The 21,519-nt window shown below is 43.5% G+C and overlaps 1 protein-coding gene across 17 annotated transcripts in view; it reads left to right on the top strand.

Annotated features, from left to right (window-relative positions):
• ZBTB38 (zinc finger and BTB domain containing 38) overlaps window positions 1-21,519 on the top strand; it is a 170,665-nt gene that overhangs the window by 91,831 nt on the left and 57,315 nt on the right. For 14 of the 17 annotated variants that reach the window (XR_008297965.1, XR_008297964.1, XR_008297963.1 and 11 more), the window contains one exon: window positions 594-692. The exons of the other annotated variants lie outside the window; for them this stretch is intronic. The gene's annotated coding sequence lies outside the window, so the exon portion shown is untranslated. The remainder of the gene's footprint in view (window positions 1-593; window positions 693-21,519) is intronic. 17 annotated transcript variants of the gene reach the window in all.

Below are 21,519 nucleotides of genomic sequence, written 5' to 3'. Positions count from 1 at the left end.
AAGAGTAGGGACCTATTAGAAGATTGTGGAATCAGTTTAGTGCGTTACCGCAGGAATTTTTTTAAAGATATAAAACACATAATCCAATATGGAAAAGAATTGGACGGAAAATATCCGAGTGCTATGTGTATAGTAAGTATTGTTTTGAGACTTTGGGGTTTGTTTATATAATATAATTTTTTAAAACGGTGAGTCACTGTCAAAAGTTTTTAAAACCCTTATTTACAGGTTAATAACCCAGGCTTTGGAATCAAATGAACCTGGGTTTACATCTCAGGTCTAACATAAACTACCTGTGTGACCTTGAATAGATTCTGTGACCTCTCGGAGCTTCTTTTTGTGTAGCCGTAAAATGGGGGATGTCTCCTACATCAAGGGGTATTATGAAGACTTTATGAGGTCATGTCATGTGTGGCAGTCATTTTGCTCAGTGCTTAACTTATAGTAGGTGCTCAATACACATGCTAATGATACTTACTGTTGTTGAAACATCAAATCCTGGCAGCCAGTCATGGGACGTTGTACTTTTTCTTTTCTTTTCTTTTCTTTTCTTTCTTTCCTTTTTTTTTTTTTTTTTTTTTTTTTTTTTTTAGGTCTTGATGTGGAGGAGATGGAGGACTCAGAACCAAGAATTTCCAAGTGATTTCTTCCAAAGCACAAGAAACTGTTAGTGCTGGTGTGTTCTGACTGAGGTAACTGAATTTGCATCTCTCCTTAGTGTGTATGAAATAAGAAACGGTTTTTCTGAGGGACTGAAGGCCTCCCAAGGGGCATATGATTTGTGCCAGTGATCCAGTAGATTTGGGGATTGCAAAATGACGACACTTCAGTGAACTGTTATTAAGGAGACATGACGCGTGAGGCCCCTGTGATGCAGGGGGAACTAAGTGAAACGAGGCTTCAGGACGACTGGTGTCTTGTTCCAGTTCTGCCAGTGACTGTTGTGGGAGTTTCTATAAATCTCTTCGTAGATCTCTAGCTTCTGCAGACCGGAAGGGCCCGCAGACATCATTGCGGCCCAGAGAGTTTAAATGACTCTTCAGGGTGACCCAGTGGGCTGGAGCAGAGGCAGGACTGCACCTTGGATCTCAGCCGCTCGGTCATGCGGCCAGCTCCAGGCTGCAGGGTGAGCACCACGCTAGGCACTGAGAGCACAGATGTGAAGCGCCTACCTCCAGGACACTTGCAGCGTGTGTTGTCAAGAACCGACAACCCAGCAGAGTGCTCTCTCTCTCTCTCTCTCTCTTTTTCTTACTTACTCCTCACAATACCCCTACAAGGTAAAAAAGAACAGGTGTGAAGGATTAAAGTATGAAAATGCAGACAGGTCACGGAGGGCTTCGTATCTCATGCTACATTTGTGGTGTACATTTCTGAATGCAGAACACGCTGCTAGGACCACAGAGTTCAAGGCAAAGTGCTTGCCCATGAGGAGCTTGCAACCTAAACTCCAAAGAGGTAGTCAGATGGTCAGTACCTGATGTTCACCCCTGCTTCTCCAGCAGTCATAGTGGGATCTGTGATAGGAAGAAACCTGAGTAGCTGACATATCACAGTTCTTGCCTCTCAATGCAGTTTTTCATTTTTTTCAAATTTAACATAAACTTCCATCCAACTATTAAAACTTATACTTTTGGGGCATCCGGGTGGCTCAACCAGTTGAGCATCTGACTCGTGATCTCAGCTCAGGTCTTGACCTCACAGTCATGAGTTCAAGCCCCGCACTGGGCTCTGCTCCATGCATGAAGCCTACTTAAAGAATAAAAATAAATAAACGTATACTTTCAACTTATAAACGACAGTAAGGTCTTCTCCAGATTAATTCATTGATTTGTTCATTCAACAAATGTTTCTTGAGCTCCCACAAGGCACGTGGCTATTCAAGACCAAACATACTACTATATTTTTAAAATCATGATATTAGTCATGTTCAATCTTTTAGCAAGGAATTGTTTGTCCAACTGTTGGAGATTTGTTATTGTTAACATGCTGGAATATCAGCTCCAAGAATGTTCGAGATTGACTCCTAAAGGATATATAGGTCTTTTTAAAAATCTTGAAATCTTAAGAAAGGAATTTCTTCTTTTTAAAATTTTGATTCTGCCGTTACTGTCACCTGCTTGTAGAAGTCTTTTATCTGTGCATTTAACCAGTAGACATAGAGGAAAGCAGTTTGGCAAGGGGGCTTTCTTTGACTTGAAATTCTCCCCTCTTTAGCTTTTTTTTTTAAATTTTTTTTAATGTTTATTTATTTTTGAGACAGAGAGACAGAGCATGAACAGGGGAGGGACAGAGAGAGAGGGAGACACAGAAGCTGAAACAGGCTCCAGGCTCTGAGGCTCTGAGTGGTCAGCACAGAGCCCGACGCGGGGCTCGAACTCACGGACCGTGAGATCATGACCTGAGCCGAAGTCGGACGCTTAACCGACCGAGCCACCCAGGCACCCCTCCCCTCTTTAGCTTTGAAGGCTACCCAGGACTATGAGTGTTCAAAAGTAAAGCAATGTAAGAGCTACTTTAATTTACAGAGTAGAGTTAGAGATAGCTCCAGTAATCACATCAAGCAACAGAAATCAGTTGTAAGTCTTGACTGCTCCTTGTAATAAACTTAACTCCAAATAGAGCAAATGAGATGTTGAATGTGAATGTGCTTTGTAAACTTTTAGGAGTTCTATAAATGTTACGCAGCAAATATTTATTGAGTGCTCACATGAGTACGTCACCGTGCTAGAGAAAACAGATTCAACAGATCTGATCCCTTCCCTCTCAGGCCCTGTGATGTAGGTGAGGAAGTAAAATATGCAGAAATAACTGTGTGGTAAATGCCAAAAGATATAGTTTGGTAATTTGAAAAGGAAGAGGTCTCTTTTTCTCCTAGGAGTCAAGGGATTCTTTCTTAAGAACAGGCATTTAAGCAAGTCCTTGAAGGAAGCGGAGTTTCCATCAAAGAGACGGGGAGAAGAGATCATGGAGCATGTTCAGGGAAAGGTAGTGAATCAAGCTGAGTTAGAACTGGCCTATAGAGGCATCTATCCGGTGGGAAATAAAACTGAGAACATTCAGTGCCAAACAGTACGGTCTTGAATGTCAGACTGGGAAATACGAATGTGTTAGCCAGTAGGAGTTACTGAATATATTTGAACAGCTATGCATCAGGGGCATGCTCTTGTGGGTAGCTCATGGGGAGATCAATCAGGAGGAAAGGCAGGGCAGACACGGGAGCCTTGAAGACCAGTGAGAAAGCCTCCACAGTCCACCAAGGAAAGGTGAGAGCGGGAGAGGGGAAGACCTAAAATGGGCGATAGCAGTGAAATGGGAAAGGGACAGATGCAAAGGAGAGAATTGACATAATCTGGCAGTAGAGAACGAATAGCTAAAGCCGCCCCTGAGATTTCCTAGGCAGTGCTGCCCACAAGGGAAACTTCAGAGGTGGGAAGGGGCTGCATTTGAGAGGGGCTGAGTTTGAGGCGGTCACATCCCCCTGACAGATAGGGCCTTTGTGCTTCAGAGGAGGGCCTGGGCTAGCTTGGGAGTCATTAAGATACAAGAAAAGGTGGGAGGAGAGATTTTCTAGAGAGAGAATATAGGGAGGCAAAGGTTGAGAAAAGGGAGAAGGATGAAGGGAGGACCTAGAGGATGAGTCTGGCAAGAGAGCAGGACTCCAGCAGCCAGCAGAAGGGGGTTCCCAGTGGAGGGAGAACGGAAGTACCAGATACTGGGGGGTGGGGGCTGGCCTCAGGATGGCCACTGGATTGACAAGGGCTAGATCATGTTTGTGATCTCCTTTGTGAGATGATATGACTTGCAGAATGAATATTAAATGGTTTCATTTCTAAGAGTTGGTAGCTTGCACAAAACAAGAATCACTATTAAATTTGACCCCGGCAAGGCCCAAAACACACTTCTGATTACTAAAATTCCAGCTGTTAAATTTGGTTTTGATAGTAGTCATACACTTTATTCTGTTGTGAGCAGGCAGACCAAAGAATAACCGTCGGCAGAATAAATTCTTCAGAAACTCCCATTTCTGTTGATACAAGAGGTTTTCTAAAAGTAATTTAATTCTTTTGCCTTTTACTAAAAGGGTATTGTATGATGTATGTGTATGAGAGACAAAGAGTGAGAAAGAGTATGTATGTGGTGTATGTGTGTGTGTTTTCATGGGCATATGAGCTTAATACAATGGAATGAGAAGACTGGGGTCAGATAAATCTAGTTTCACAACCTCACCGGGCCATTTTCCAGGCTTGTGACTTCAGAAAAGTTATGTCTCAAAGCCTAACTTTTTCCATCTATAACTCAAATAAGATTATTTGAAGATTGAGTAATATATAATTTGGTCAGGATCATACCATAGCAGGCAGTTAATAAGTGTTGATTCCTTTCCTCTTACAGCCTTGTATAGGTATGTAAATGTCTGTGTAATATGCATCTATACATAAAGCCTTATCCTTATGACTCATTTTAATGTGTTGATTTTATCACAGAAAGAGCATTCCTCCCACTGTAGCTAATCTATCCTGTGATAATTCAAGTGACTAGCAAGTTAATGGATACGATTCCACCTGGGGAATTAAAATGTGGGTTCCCAGGCCCCTGACTCAGAGATTCTGATTATTTAGATTTGGGGAAGGGTCTAGGAATCTTCATTTTATTTTTATTTATTTTTTTAACGTTTATTATTTATTTTTGAGAGAGAGAGCGAGAGAGAGAAAGACAGAAGAACGTGAGCAGGGGAGGGGCAGAATCCGAAGCAGGCTCCAGGCTCTGAGCTGTCAGCCCAGAACCTGATGCAGGGCTCGAACTCACTAACCGTGAGATCATGACATGAGCTGAAGTTGGACGATTAACCGAATGAGCCACCCAGGCGCCCCACAGAGATCTTCATTTTAAACAGGCAGTGCAAGATGAGGATTAACAAATGCCAGTTTCTAGGAAGCAGATGAAGGGAGAGACCTGAGACTTGATATACTGGTTTCAAATCCATTTTCTATCAGAGATATGTCTATTTTCCAGTGTTTTATATTTGTATCATTAATGTTTATGGTTTGTATTTGTAATAAGATAAAAACAAATGAGAGCCAGATAGTCAAGGGATGCTAGCATTTGCACCCCACTGTATCTGTCTGCAGCACAGCACATCCACAGCAGCACGGGGTGACATGCCTCCGAGTCAGCTTCTCTTCCTATGGAGTCAGTGGTGACACCCTGTCCCTGTGCCCAGAGTTTGCAAAAGCAATGTAACTTTAAGTGTAGTGGCAAATAAATAACATATTTAGTGGTGGCAGTAAGATGTATCTTAATGTATTTTTCTAGGGTTGATAAACATCTCTGCCATTTGATTACATTTCTCTGCCTGTCTGCATCTTGGAATCATATAATTTTTAGGCTAGTTCACATCGCTCGTCTATCCCAACGTCACTTAATCTATGAAAAAATAACTGATCCTATATTTCCTCCTAGTCCTAGTTGTTTTGTTTGCTTATTCACAAGAAAGGATCGAGGCATATGTATATTGATGTTTAAGCTATGTATAGAGAATATAAAACATATTCGATTTGTTCATATTGAGTTGTTCTTTGTGCTCCTTGCACATAATTTAAAAATCAGATAACTGGAATATGTTTATTAAAATTATCCTTTTATAATGCTGTTGGCATTCTGTTGATGGTTTGCTTTTGGAGGATGCCAGTGGCCTGGAGCCTTCCTAGAGTTTCTCTGTCTGTTCTCATCATGCCCAAGGGGAGAAGACAGAGCAGTTTTCATGAAGTGAATTCTATACCATATGTGCAGTATTTTAGCCATTGTATTAGAACCTCAGAATAACCTGGCATGATGGAAATTGGGGCAAAGAAGCTCAGTAGGGAAGCTGATGAGATTTTCACACCCTGAGGTTTGATTCCAAAGTCCATCCTCTCTCAGGGGTAGGGAACACCCAGTTGTTTCCCCAGCCATATACAGAGAGTATGAAATAGATCCGTGTTTCTGATTTTAGGTCGAAGACTTAGAGACCCTTGTCCTTGATATTATTGTAACCTCAGAATTTTTTACAAGAAGCAAGTGGAGCAAAGCTAACATGCAAACTTGAAATTGTTCAATAAATATTACCTATGTGCCAGGTGTCAGATTAGGACCCCACACTTGTGGCAACAACCTCCCTGTCTCCCTCACCCCTGTCTCCCTCACCCCTGTCTCCCTCACCCGTCTCCCTCACCTATCCTTATCTACTATCCATGTGCTGCTGCAAGCTTTCTTTTTAAAGTGAAAACACCAGTGGATTTCTACACTGATAAGATCCATCAATTTGTGTCTTTTTATAGCTGTTACTGTCCCTGTGCAGGGCTGAATGTTCCCAGAGTCACTGTGCCAGTTGAACGTTTAGAACAGTTCCTAGGGGGATTGCCCAGAGGTGTTCAGCAAGTGTTTGTTGATTATCCTCTGAGGCCCTGAAGCCTAAGGTGGGGAGAGGGAAGGAGCCCAGAGCCCTGCATAGGGAGGTTGGGGGAGACAAAAAACACCATGGTGTGAGAGACCAGACCAACCAGGAGGCCTAGGACTTGTCCCCGTGACCCACTGAGCCACCTTGGGAAGGAAAGTTGTAGAGCTTTGCTGGCTTGGTTTCCACATCTGTAACCATAGAAGGTTTGGCTCAGTGATTATTGAGGTTCCTTCTAGCTCTAAGATGCAGTAATTCTGTTCCCTCTCCAGCAGAAAAATAGAGGTGCTGGGACAAGCGGGTGGAAAGGGGAGACAAGAGTTAACTCTGTGTTTAAGGTCTTCCAGGGATCCTGATTTCAGAGTTCCATCTGACTGTCCCCATAGACTAGTACCAGCCAGAGTTTGGGTTCTGCTTTTACCCTCTACACTTTTGAGGCAAGTGTATGAATTTAAGGGTGGGAGATTGTTTAGGAGAAAATTAAGATTCTTACAAAAAGACAGAGCCTGGCTAGGAATCAATCAAGAGATGATAAAATAGGAGGTAGGGAATCATGATTTTCAAATTTCTTTGCTAGAAAGAACCTCAGAAATGAAATAGCCCAACCTCCTCACATTCTAGATAAAGAAATAGGAGTCCAGGGAAGTGCTAGGACTTAACTCAAGATCACACAGCTAGTAGCAAGCTGGGAACAGAACCCAGTGACCAGTGCCCAGTCCAGTATGTTCTCTGCAGAAACAGGTGGGTCCTGTCTTAAGGCAGGTTATGAGGAGAGCAGAAGTGGCAGTGAGCAAGCAAATTGTAAAGAGAGGCTGAACCTGTTCTGTTGGAGAGCGGACCATAATGCCTGTTGGGCTTCTAGTACACAGTAGGACACCATGACGCAAAACTTCCATCCTGTTGACCAGTGGACTCTTGTCAATTAAAGTAGTCGAGAAATTTTCTTTTTAAACTGGGAGAGGCAGAAGGTGGTTTCCTTTTTTTTTTTTTTTTATGTAGTTTTTATGCCCAGTGTGAAGCCCAACACAAGGCTTGAACTCATGACCCTGAGCTGAGATCAAGAGTTGGCCACTTAACCAACTGAGCCACTCAGGTGCCCCTGGTTTCCTTTTTTTAAAGCGTTTTTTTCTCTCTTACTCCAGTGTAAATTACTACGCTATAAAATAATTTAATTTTGATAGGAATTAAATATTTTCTGAAGGAATATGAAGAGGAAGACCCAGTTTGCACTGGCCATTTCAATGCCTGTGTTTTGCTGACTCCTTTTGCTGGCCGCTTTTATACGTGTGTTTATCCTATGCTGCTTTTTCATGAGAAACCAGTGGCTATTTAAATCCTAGAGGAGCATCCTGAGGTTATTTCAGCAATCCATGAAGGCAGGCTTTGTGTAAGGTGAGATAGATGGGAGCTGTCACTTCCTGCTTCGTGAGTTGGATATTGTTTCTAGGCCCCGTTTTGTCTGTGTTATTTTTCCTGTTCATGTGTTAGAACAACTTCTGATTATTTGTAGAGTTGTTTACAATTAGATAATAAGACCACCAATTCAGTAAAGACAAAGCGGAATTTCTTATCTTGCCAGGCAAGAGACCCAAACTTGTATGCATTTTCACATAGGCATAGAGATTTCTGATTAACTCTGATAGAACATTGATTCACTTCTAGACTAAAGTGAGGACTTCCTTTTTTTTTAATTAAAAAAAAAATTTTTTTATTGTTTATTTTTGAGACAGAGAGAGACAGAGCATGGGAGGCAGGGGAAGGGCAGACACACACACACACACACACACACACACACACACACACACACACTGAAGCAGGCTCCAGGCTCTGAGCTGTCAGCCCAGAGCCCAACTGGGGGCTCGAACTCATGAGCCATGAGATCATGACCTGGGCCGAAGTCGGACGCTTGACCGACTGAGCCACCAAGATGCCCCCAGGATTTCCTTTTTTAAAAATCTACTCAGCATTCTGGTCTATCCCTGCCTATACCTGTTTATTCTGGTCTTGTAGTCCCTGACATGAGCTCAAAGAGCAAGTCTTCTCAAGGTCCCAATCCTGTCTTTATGCTCATGGGTGGAAGCAGTTAGGACTGTCTCACAGCAGCCAGAGTCATACCTGCTTCCTGGGTGCCCGCTGCAGAACCATATTTTCTGCCCTGTGTTCTGCCCTTACCTTGGACTGATGTGAGTTCCACCTTTGCTTTAATGGGAGGACCACCTTGAGTCAGCAGAAGGCACTAGGATAGATGGAAACAGCAGTGAGGTGGCAAAGAAATGAAGCCCTGAATGGGGTTTTACTCAGACATTAGAGAACTGGCCTACCCTGAGTGCTGTAAATAGGGTTAAAAAAAGAACGTGACCTTTGAAATTTTTCCTGTCAAGGTCTAGCAATTCTGGAGTTTCTGTAGCCACTATACACTGTAAGTTGATTTTTTGCACCGAAGCACCGTTAATTACCCGGGAAACACATCTTTTCTTAAACGAGTATATGCTACAAGAGTGAGTCTCTTACCCTGTTTTGTTGTGTATTTAATATTCTTGATATTTGGTTTTGGTTTTGACATTTTCAGGAAATCACTCAAGAGTTTTTTGCCACATTTGAATCATCATCTATTTTAAGACTTTCTTTTCTATTTATTGTTATGAGTTTCTGATAAGATGATTTGCGCGTCTTTCTATTTTAGGAAATCCTTTTTGAGGACTTTTTTTTTTTTTTTAAATGAAGTTTAAGTAGGAGTCTTACCTCTAATCCTAGTAGCTACCTTACATTAAAAATGACCTATTTCTTCGCCCCATGAGGTTCCCTTGCTTAGGGAGGATAAAAAAAAGTCGGGTGATTAGTCATTGTGGCGTTCCACAAACAAATCCTTTGGAGGCCATGATTTATGTTACTGATCGGGGAAAAAAAGGTTATATCTGTCTCTAGACAATTACTGTCGTGAAAGTTAAGTGCCGTATATTCCCAGAAGGTCCCCCGAGTGTCCTGTTTGTTGTGTTCAGGTTTCCGAACCCGGTGGCCATTTTCTGTGAGTTTGAATCCCTGTGTGAAGCCCCTCCCACTGTGGAGTCTATGAGCATTTTGTTTTCTAAAATGAAAGCACAAGCAGAAACTCGAGCTGTTCTGCAGAACAGCCTGTTCTTCAGATTTTTTTAGATCAGTATATTCAAAAGCATAGTTTTTTAAACAGCCTATTGTGGGTTTTTATCTGCAGCAGGTTTGGGTTTGTTTGGAGGATTTTACTATTTTTTTTAGTGTAGACAGCTTATTTATCGCTATAACTGCTCTCTGTTTCCCCCCAGATACTTTCAGTCAAACAGGTGAGCAAGGGGGTAGGGAACTATTTTGATACCTGACTACCGCCAGAAACCTTCATTCAGTTTCGAGTTAGTTTCTTTCGGTGTGAGATTGGCAAAACCTCACTGGAACTCTCAGTCCCTTTGATATTCCTTCCTCCTCCTGCCTTTTCCACCCACCAGTTTCCCCAGGCAATTTCTTTTGTCTCAGCCGCTGTGTGTCCATTTGTGTGACCAGCCAGAGTTTTTGTAGCATTTTCACACGGTACAGAAGCTCTTGTGCCTCCAGTTGTATGCCAGACCTACGGACAGGCTTGCTTGACAGCTCTCCCAGTCACCTGTATCTCGTGGACCCAGGGACGAGGTGACTGTTTCACAATCCTGTGCCACCTCGGGATCTATGCTGCCATGCCTGGCCTCGCTCCGGAGATTGCAGTGTTTCCAGTGGTGGCTTCAGACTGGAAAAATGGGAGGTGGAAGAGAAGTCAAGGAAAACACAGGAGGAGGAAACGTGTGTGCAAGGAAAGTACGTACATGGATTCGAATATGTGAGAGCTCGGGTCCATGAAAATGATCCCTGTGCATTGGCATTTCACCAGGGGGGAACATGCTGTGGACTGCGGACTGTGTGTTGACAGTGGGGAGCAAGCGTGGCGGAACAGGGAAGAGGCTCAGCAGCTTTTCTCCAGGAGGTCCCCACTGGTGTCAGAGGCCAAAAGGATCAGCTCTGCACCCCCACCCCTACGCCCAGGGTCTCTGGAGCAGAATTTGCTTCCTTGGGTTGATCACCATTGTTCTGTTGAGCACTTCGCAAAAATTCCCTGGAGCCACTTGTGATCTTGGTAGATACGCGTTATTATGTGGATCCCACTGTTTGAAGCCCAGATTGCCAGGTTGTCCAGGCTGCATTTCTGTGTCTAGCTTTTGGAATTGTTATTTGTGTGATACAGTGGTGAAGCACGGTGTCATTCAGAATACTCTGACCCAGGAAGGAACTACTGGTAAAAGCCTGTGCATTCTCAGCAATTATTGCTTCCCTCACTGTATCATCTGCTAACGATGAATATGGAAGCTCTTTTGGAAAGGAAAGCAGGGTGCCTCCAGGAGTATGAATCTGATTTTGAGGAGCTAGAGTTGACCTTGTGGTTGACGTGACTTTTGAAGCAAAGTGAAGAGTTTGATATCTGCCACTCTGCCCCCTAGGATTCATATATTAAGAAACTTTCCACTTGGGCATGAACAAACTGGAGGGATCCTGAAGAAATATTGTGTGACCCAAATACACTCCATGTTAAGGCTTCTCACCACCTATCCTTCATTAACATGGAATACTTCAGTAGTTTTGGAAGCTTGGATACTGATACCTCACCATATAATTTTTAGGAGGGCATTGAATCACAGTGCAGAGATGGAAACGTTATAGGCAGAATAAAACTTTTAAGTGATTTCTACTTAGGTTATTATAGATTAGGGTCTAAAGTTCAGATACATATGGGGGCAAGAAGATAATATGAACGTTCAATGTGGGCTGGGTGTAAGAAGATAGAATAGTGAAATTGGGGCAAACCGGAGGCTTGAAAATTTTTTTAAGTACTGGAGGACCAAATGAAACATATCGACAGGCTGAATTCAGCCTCTGGACTGCTTGCCTGCCAATTATAGAGCCACACCATCTGACTCAGGCCACCAACCTGGGTTTCCTCAGTGGCAGCCTGCCCAGTCTTTTCTTGCAGAGCATTGGGATTGAAGTTCTTTAAGACCCATCCCAAGGAAAGGTCATGGCCATTGAACCTTCTCCATGTCACAGCAAATAAGGGAACCACTTTGAATATAAACGGTGTCTGGTCTCATACTGGCAAAGCTATTTGTCAGTAGAATCAGCAGCAAAACACAACATGTATGTCCAAGGACATCTGGGGGACATCTTGAGAGGCATCAGACATAGCAGCCTTGATTAAGCTGCCCAGTGCTCACTGTGCCCATCCCAGGATAGAACAGGAAGAACCCACCAAAAGCAGCCACTCCCTGTTCAGGCATGTACCTCCCGAGGCGGCTGAATGAAGCCAAGACTGCAGAGGCTAACCTGGCTGGCATCAGGCCATGGGGTGACAGTGAGGGACAGCAGGCATTTCATGAAATAGTCTCTAGCATTGACTTGCTTAGCCCAAAGATGCTTTCTGAAATATCAAGCATTTAGCTACTGCCTGGCTACTCCCAGACCGGGACAGTGTGAGAATTGGCCTCTCTCTGTTGACACTTGATTGACCTTCTGCACATCCTGGAATTTAAAATGCCTTGCCTTTTTTATAAATATCTTTTAACCACTCCTGTTTTCCTTAGCTCTCTCGGTGCAGAGTGAATTATAATGTCTGTAAAGCACTTAGCACAGGGCCTAGCATGTAGAAAGTGCTCAGTAAATATTAGCTTTTCCTGTCATTGGCATCATTGTCATCACCATTATAACTATTATAATTTCACCAGCAGGTAAAGGAACTTAGTTTCCTTAAACCTGAAATCCAGTTGTACACCTCAGCCATCTCCACCCTGACATAAATGAAGATGGACCACATACATGTGACCCACAGTGTCTGAAAATGCACTTGACAAGATGCCCAGCTGACTCATGCACATGAATGTTTGGGGAACACTGCTCTAGATGCTGTGGTAAAGCAGAGACAGACTTGCGTAGAGATTGGTCCTTGTGGGTGTGCTAGCTAGAAGATGCTTTCGGATAGTCTTAGAGGGTAGGGACATCTTGGGGGATGTACCTGTTGCATTATACTGTAAGGATGTATGATGGGGTGGTTTTGACCACACCAGGAATCTGATTCTGAAGGCTAGTGTTCCTGAGCCATGACTTTAACCTCAGCCTAGCATGTGGTTCCTTTCCACCTGCCCCATGCCCCACTGACCTTCTGGCCAGGCAAACCATGTTGCCAAGAAAGGAAATTCCTATGTTAAGAGGCCAGAAAACCTTTGCGTGTCAGGGAACCGACACAAGCAATTATGGTGTAGGACTTTAGTGGTGGAACATGTATCAGTGTAAAAATGAGGAGGGATGTGGTCTCAGTAAAGGTGCGGGGACCCCGGGAGGCATGAGAAGGAAGGTGTAACTGAACCTTCTTTAATGTTGGTGACTGAGAGTTTTGCCTGCTCCTAAGGAAACATTTGGAAAGATAGAAGTAACCAATCCTGTGCTGCCTCGGTGACTTGTCTGGACTGAAAGCTACTAGAGTGGTGAGGACAAAGTGGCCACAGTATCTGAGATAATGAAGCCTAACTTCATATCAAATTAATTTAGTCTAGAAAGTGAATTAATGAAAAGTCTTTTCAGCCCTTCAAAGCTTTCACTTGTATTTTGAGGGAACCATGGTCTAGCATTTGTTAATTTATGATTGTGGTGATTTTTTCCAGTCTGCATAGTACTTTCAGATGGCCTTGTGCACTGCACTCTTAGCAGCCCGGGGTCCCTTGGGCAGCGTAAGACTTGGAAGTGTAGCTGCTGATTTTAGTCCCTGAAATAGTTCTCTCTCTACCTCTTTCTTCCTCTTCTTCCTGCTACTGTCAGGGAACTTAGCTTGGAGTTCTGGATCTCAGTCCCCTCTCCCATTTATCCAGATGGGTTTTTGCCATGGGGTCAGTAGTAGGTTGAATGGTGGCCGCCAAAAGAGGTGTTCGTATCCCGATGCTGTGCATACGACCTTATTTGGAAAAAGGGTCTTTGCAGATGTAGGTTAGTTAAGGATGTTGAGATGAGTTCATTCTGGATTGTGGGGTGGGCCCTAAATCCAATGACAACTGGCCTTCTAAGAAACACACAGAGGAGCAACCCATAAAGAAAAGTCCATGTGAAGACATAGGCAGAGATTAGAGTGACACAGCCACAAGCCAGAGAACGCCTAGAGCCATCAGAAGCTGGGAAAGGCAAGGAAGGATTGTCCCCTAGCGTCTTCAGAAAGAACGCGGCCCTGCTGATACCTTGAGTGCAAACTCCAGCCTCCAGAACTGTGAGAGAAGAAATTTCTGTCGTTGTAAGTCACTGAGTTGGTGGTAACTTATTAACAGCATTATTAGGAAACTGATGCAGTGTCCAGTCCTAGTCTTGATTCGGAAATGCCTGGGAACTTGTGAAAAATGACTCTCTGGGGCTTTACCCCCTGACCGTTCTGATTCTGTCAGTCTGGAGTGGCACTAAGAAACTAAAGTTTTGATGAGGGCCTCCAGGTGATCCTGATACATCCATTACCCCTCAGGAGTGGTATTCCTCAGGCTCCTTCTGTTCATCCACTTTACTTTCCTTGGGCAATATCCCTGCTCATGTCTGCGACCACCTTCTCCATGCCTGCCAGTGCACTGCACATTTGAGTCTTCAGGCCGGCTTGCTTTCAGCAGCAGAGTCTGTTTTGGAAGCCTGTTGACTGAGAGCATCACCTGCGTATTCCGCAGGCTCCTCAGGGAGCACAGACTTTATTATCCTCCTCCCAAACCAGCTCTTTGATCAGGTTCCCTACCTGCCAGTGGCACATCGAGGCAATGGTATCGGGGTGTAAACCCTTCCCTCTCTCTTTCCTCTCATTTCCGGTGAGTTGATTCTTCCATCCAAATAGCTTTCAGATCTTTCTCTCCTCTTCCCCACCTTCCCTTTGCCTTCTTTCTTTTTTTTTTTTAATTTTTTTTTTCACGTTTATTTATTTTTGAGACAGAGAGAGACAGAGCATGAATGGGGGAGGGTCAGAGAGAGGGAGACACAGAATCTGAAACAGGCTCCAGGCTCCTAGCTGTCAGCACAGAGCCTGACGCGGGGCTCGAACTCACGAACTGTGAGATCGTGACCTGAGCCGAAGTCAGCCGCCCAACCAACTGAGCCACCCAGGCGCCCCGACCTTTGCCTTCTTTCTACACTCCCTGCAGACATCCTTCTTACCAAATGGTTTCCAGAATGATCTGCCTGCAAATTTGTCAAATGATTCTCACTTAAAATCTTTTAAATGATTCACGATTGTCCAGGCTGCACATTAGAATCATCTGGAGAGGCGCCTAGATGGCTCAGTCACTTAAGCACCTGGCTCTTGATTATGGCTCAGGTCACGATCTCACAGTTCGTGAGTTTGAGCCCCATATGGGCTCTGCGCTGACAGTATGGAGACTGCTTGGGATTTTCTCCCTCTCTCTGACCACCCCCCACTCGCTTGCTCTCTGTCTCTCTGAAAATAAATAAATTAAAAAAATCTCAGTAGTCAGTATTCACCCAAGACCAAACAAACCAGAATCTCGAGTTGGAGCCTGCTTGTTGTTTTTTTATCCAGTTCCCGTGGGTGACTCCAATATGCTAGGCTGGAGGATAAAATCCAAAGTCTTGGTAACATTCAGAACTCTTGACACCTGGGTCCCTGCCAGTCTGTCCCTGTCTGTCTCCATCAGGCCCTGTCCACACCCTGTGTGGCAGCCATTCCCCACCTCTTTGCCATTCCCCAAATGTATCATTCTATCTCATGCCTCCTTGCCTCTGCTCAGACCTCTGCCTGGAGATAGAATGCCTTTTTCTCTTTTCGATTCCAAAGAAATGCCCTGTATCTTTCAGGACTCCATTCCACCTCTCTTTCCCTGACTCTCCTTCCCCCCAACTGTTTAAGCCTGCCTCCTTCGGAGTCTTGGGCACACTCACTCCAGTGTGATCATCACGGAGGAGCTGTTTGTGTGCATGCCTGTCTCTTCCTTAGACTGTGGGCTCCAGGTAGTTGCTGAATGAGGGAAGAAATAAAGGATTAAACAAAGCTAAGGGGTTGAAATAGTGTTTCTGCTTCTCTGAATTATTGAGCCCATGCTGCCTTACACCTCCTCAGACACCTGTTAAGAAAACAAAGGTCTACTTGGTTTTAATGACCGTAATGAAGTTTTAGTAGAAGTAGAAGTAGTAGTATGTAATACCATTAATTGAACACTTCCTAGCTAGGTTCTCTGTAGTCGTTACTTCCTTTAACTGACCCAATAATCATCTCAGGTATCATTCCCGTTTTACAGAACGAATTAAACAAAATGTTGTGCCATCATGTAATGCAAGATGGCAGAGAATACAAAGTGGAATGCAGACATGGTCACCTGGTTGGCAGTGTTAATGGTTTGTAGGCCGGTCAGGAAAAACTGGATCTGTTGGTCAAATGGCTATTGATATATAATCTTTCGAATGGCATATTCACATTTGACACTGAATTTGGCACACACACACAAAAACACAGCCATTAAACATAATACTCAAAAGATGAGATGGTGATTCATATTTATTAATAGCATTTGGAATCACATAAATACAGTCTTCCTTTTAAGTATGCTAGAAGGAGTTTGTGACCCACAGTCACAAGATCAGGGTCAAAAACCCAACCTGGCCAATTACATGATATGTGGTGTTAGGATTTGGCTTAATTTTTCTGAGCCTCAGTGTCTTCATCTTGGAAATGGAAATAGTATTTCACAGCCCAGACTGGTATTGTGAGAAAGAAAATGAAATGGTACGTATGAAAGTGATCTGTAAATGGCCTAAGGCTAAGCAGGAGTAAAGCTGAGTGTTCTTGTCCTTGTTCTGCATTTGGATCCAGAAGACTGGCCTTTAGAAAAGTGTCAGGATGGAGAAGGTGGTGTCCTGCTGGGTCAGTGAATATGGGCACGGAGGCAGTTAGTTGCAGGTTGTCTGATTTCCTGGTGGGGCAGGGTACCAGGAGGCTGGGTTGTGAGCCCCAGAAAACCAAATGGCACGAGCTAGTTAGGGAGGATGTGGGAATGAGGAAGAGTGGTTAGAAAATTAGAGTCTTCTGCTTACTGAAACAACAGAGCTGAGAGAATGTAACTGGTCAGGGTTTTACATTGGTTTACCTGTAACCAAGGACCAGCCCAGGGATCACAGATAGACTCCAGGGAGCTGGTTCTTTTAAGTAAAAGGTTTCTTTTCTGCAGCTCTGAAGTTTTCTGGATCTCAGCACAAGAGCTCACTTACCCTGAGGTCTCAGTGTCTTGATTCCAAACATACTAACGCATTAACACAGACGGAGATGTTCTTCACAGGGCCACTTCCTCATAGTGTAGATTCAACTTGCTTCCTCACCAAAAATGAAATCAAGGCTTTATCTGTTTTATCCTGATAGGTTGAAAAATATTTTCCAAGTCCCAGTCTTGAAACATGATGGGCGGTGGGGGGAGAGGTTAGAAGAATGACCACATTTTGCCACTCTGGAGGTGAGCATAGAAAACAGCCCTGTCTTTTTTGTCACAGACATCACCATCCTAAACTTACCTGTAAATTTCGGGAGGATTAATCTGTGTAACATGTTTTTAAAACATCAGTAGATCCATTTTAAGTTAGAATTTACATTCTAAAATATCCCAGCACACTGGAGATGATGAACAAAATGAACATGATTAAATTTAATCAGAATAAATGGGTGTGTTTGAGCTTCGTTTAAAAAACTCAGCCTTGGAAGTTTGGAAGCTGAGAAAGAAGAAGAAAACAAGGGAAGAAAGGAGAACTTCATGCCAGAAAAAAAGAAGCATGTGTGTATCCTAAATAAAATCAATTATTTGTTCCCTATTCGCCCTTGCTGAGTGCTCAGGTACTCTCACTGAATCCTCCTAACACCCTGTGTGGTTTTAGGGAAGTCAGGTCCTTTCTGTGGTCCTGCTGTTGGTAAGCAGGTCCCAGAATCTGCCATTTGAGTATGATATAATGAAGCACATGGAATCAGAAGTACAGAAACCAGTTTTGGTCACACCATGAGATCTTAGACTTTTCCATGCCTCAGTTTACTTGCATCCAAAATGAGAGGATTGGACCAAATCCAATGCTCTTTGTCTATTAAACCCTCTTCACAGTGGACTAGTAGAGGAATTTGAAATGTTTAGCCCAGGAAGGGGGGACATGCTAAATAAACCTTCAAAGGGCTCTCGTAGGGCAGAGGCCACCATTGAGGGCCCCTTCTTTGCTCCTGGTGAGGACTGTTCCTCCAAGGAGGAAATTCCTGCACTGGGCAGGGCGGTACCCACCCTTTATCTGAAGACTCCCTAGAAGCCATTTGTGGCAAATTGAGAGCAAGTTAGAGTGCAAACTCCATTAAGAAGCCGGCGCTCTTTGTTACCTAAAACACTCAATGTCTATTTCTTTTGGAGCAATGCATACTCATCTGCCCATTGAGAGAAAGACTGAGGGGACAGAATTACCAGCTACCCAGGACACTGAGCATTTCTCTGTGTGGACTCAGCACCATCTTGTGGACACAGCACTCTGGACTGGAGATGGGCTGTGGTCATCAAATGTAAAAGAACCTCAGAACACAACCCGGAAAAGCCTGCTGCCAAGGCAAAACTCTGTCTAAAGGATCATGTTCGTAACAGGGGCTGTCTAATCTCGGAGCTAGGAACTGCCTTAGGAAATTTACTTTTATGACCATAACCCTGTTATTAAGCCTGTGACACCTGGAAGAGCAGCGTGGGCAGGCTCAGTGACAGTAGCCAGACCTTCCCAGGAGTTGTGTTTACTAGGAAGCGCCTCAGCACAGAGACCTCCTTGGGAGGGAGCCCCAGGCTCTTTCCTCCATGGTCTCCCTTCCCCGTATCCTGCATCCGGCCCCACCCCTTCTGGTACAGAGCACCCTCTGCCCTGCCTCCTCTCTTCCTTGCTGGTATTGATTGCCACTCTGGGCATGACTTCTTTATTGTGCTTAAAGGCCCCCTTCCCAGTGAGGTGAGGATGGAACAGAAGGGAGCTGTGAAGAGAACAGAGCACTCAGGTTGTAAAATGCTTTGCCTTCCCTCCGTCTGCTAACACTGGTGGGGCTGGCCATGTGGATGTTTTTGCCATTTCTGTGTGTGAAAAAACTGAGTAATGATCTAATCTGGGGCTAAGATGATAGTCTGAGGGCACTCTTGCTCAGCATCTTTACCCACAGTGGGAAGAGCAATGTGTGGACCCAAAGAAGCCACTGGCCTCTTCTCTGCTTATTCTTCACAGTAGGGTTGTGGTGGGTGATATCTTCAATGGGCATATAGAACCCCCCCCCAAAAAAAAACAAGAGTCACTAATTTTCTATTTGTTAATACAGTTATTGATTTTATTTATCATAAACATCATGATGCTTGTACTTTTTCTTTAAAAGAAGGCATTGGTTCTATCAGTTACATTACTGTACCTACATTAACATATTCTGGCAAGACTTTGATACAGGAACTGTTACTGTTATTACCCACATAGTCCCTTATTTTGCTAAATATTTGTTTTTGCATTTACCTTCCATGACTGTTTTGTAGCTAACTCCTTTTCTTCTGGGGTCAGCCTGGCTCCCGACTGCCCAGCCTGTCAGAACTAGTCTTTTGCTCAGGCTCACTGGAAGTCCTTGAAGCCTGAAACTCTCTAGGCCATTCATCTTTCCACTTCAGCTTCAGAGAAACGCCTGATTCCAACCTTTCAAGCAGCAAGCATTAAATTGGTTGTTATTATCAAAATGAGATGGGCTAAAGAAAAGAGTTGCAGGTATTGGTTTCTGGAATTTTCATGGAAAATTAGAATGAAAAGAGCAATAGAATGAAATGCACTTTATGTGCAAGTTGCCCTATCATATCCATTTTGTAGATTTAAAAAAAACAGGTCTGGAGGTGTTAATTAACTTGTCCAAGTTCATACAGCTAGTAAGCGGCAGAACTGGAATTTAAACCCTGGAGTGTATAAGCAGAGACCCTGCTTTAACCTCTAAGGATAAAGATGTAACTATACAAACAGAGAAAAGACAGCCCAATGGAACAGGAGAAGGAGAGTTTGCGACTACTGACTACATCTGACAGTTGTCAAAAATTTTCCTCCAGGGTTTCAGTGGAAGCTTGAACCAGATCCAAATAAGCACATAAACATGTTAAACCCCAGACTGAACCCAAATTAAAAAAAAATTTTTTTAATGAACAAACCACAATCTAATGACTCCATTAAACTGAGACATAAACTAAAAAAATTCTAAAATCAGAAAACCAAAATGTTCTCTAAAATAAGTCATACCAAACTGACAAGTTACTAGGTTCCTAGTTTAAAGTAAGAAGGAGGTCCCAGGACATGGCCTTGCAAAAGTTCCATGGTATGAGAGGAAAGGAGCAAACGTGGTCTGCTCGGAGTCTGTCTACAGGTAGAGGTGGAGCAGCAGAACAGAGGTGAAAGAATGTTGCTCTCCAGAGCAGCCTCATCACCGAGTAAGCTGACAGACAACACCCTAACTTTGCCTTGTAGAGCGCAATTCGAGTGATCTGACTTAAGGGGACAAGGACACATCATGGAAATTTGTAAGTGATTTAGGTATTTGTCTTAAACATTAAACATTCTGGTCTCCTTCCTATTAAGCTTTTTACCAGAATTGCTAATAAATAGCTAACTTGAATGATTTTTTTAATTTAAATTTGTAATACCTTTTTTCCAAGTGCTGAGAAGAATGCTAACAAAAGATGCAACTAAAGAAAGAAAAGAATTTAAGATGGTACTTGTAACTAAATGCCCACATCTGAGCTAAGGCTCGGATGTAACTGCTGTCTGCATTAGGGAAGAATGATTAGTTGATGAGCCCTTCTGGGGTATTAAGTACTGTGAGGGGTGATGGGGACCTCTGGGCACACAGTGAAATAGAACATATGTCCCTGCCATTGAGGAATTTCACATTCCTTATATTTGGGGCCTGGGGCCAAGGCTTGCAATATTTGTTCCTACTGACATTTGCAACTAATTATTAATTGGTAATAGTAATATTAATAATAGCTCATGGTTAGCAAGCTTGATTTTGTTCCAGACACTACACAAAGCACTTTCTAGGTATTATCATTTAATCCTCATGTTAACCCTGATAGATTCTATTTTAAAAAAATTTTTTTAACGTTTATTTTTGAAGGAGAGACAGAGCATGAGCCGAGGAGGGCCACAGAGAGAGGGAGACACAGAGTCCAAAGCAGGCTCCAGGCCCTGAGCTGTCAGCACAGAGCCTGACGCAGGGCTTGAACCCATGAACTGTGAGATCATGACCTGAGCCAAAGTTGGACACTTAACTGACTGGGCCACCCAGGCGCCCTGATAGATTCTATTTTTAGCTCCATTTTGCAGATGAAGAGGCTGAGGTGCAAAGAGCTTAAGAAGCGTGCCCAAGGTCGCAGCCAGAATGTGACGGAGCCAGGTCCACCTGCCACCAAAGTTCAAGCTCTCTGCCACTATCCCAGATTGCACGTGATCTCCCTCATCCTGAATTATCCTTAGGGAGAGCCTTGTTTCATGAATGGATTGATACAGGGCTTTGGGGTCTCTCAGTTCTCCTGGTTCAGGAGCTCTGATCTCCTCACTCACCCTTTCAATACCCACTTCTTATGGTAGCCCCTGTGTTGCTCTCAGTTACTGGTGAGTGGTAAGCATTTGATAAATATTACCTTGAAATAGAAGTGGATCAAAAAAATAACAATTGTGGGGCACCTGACTGGGTCAGTTGGTAGAGCATGCAACTCTTGATCTCGGGGTTGTAAGTTCGAGACCCACATTGGATGTAGAGGTTACTTAAAAATAAAATCGTTTTTTAAGTAGGCCTCATGCCCAGCATGGAGCCCAACACAGGGCTTGAACTCATGATCCTGAGATCAACACCTGAGCTGAGATCGAGAGTTGGACGCTTAACCGACTGAGTCACCCAGGTGCCCCATAAAAATAAAATATTAAAAAAAATAATAATATTTATGAGTGCCATATATTACTTTGAAGTTTACTTTTTTTTTTTTAGGAACAGAAATTAAAAG

The sequence above is a fragment of the Acinonyx jubatus genome, chromosome C2 (genome assembly GCF_027475565.1).
Source record: "Acinonyx jubatus isolate Ajub_Pintada_27869175 chromosome C2, VMU_Ajub_asm_v1.0, whole genome shotgun sequence".
NCBI classification, from domain to species: Eukaryota; Metazoa; Chordata; class Mammalia; order Carnivora; family Felidae; genus Acinonyx; species Acinonyx jubatus.
This window is presented reverse-complemented; position numbering and strand designations above follow the sequence as displayed.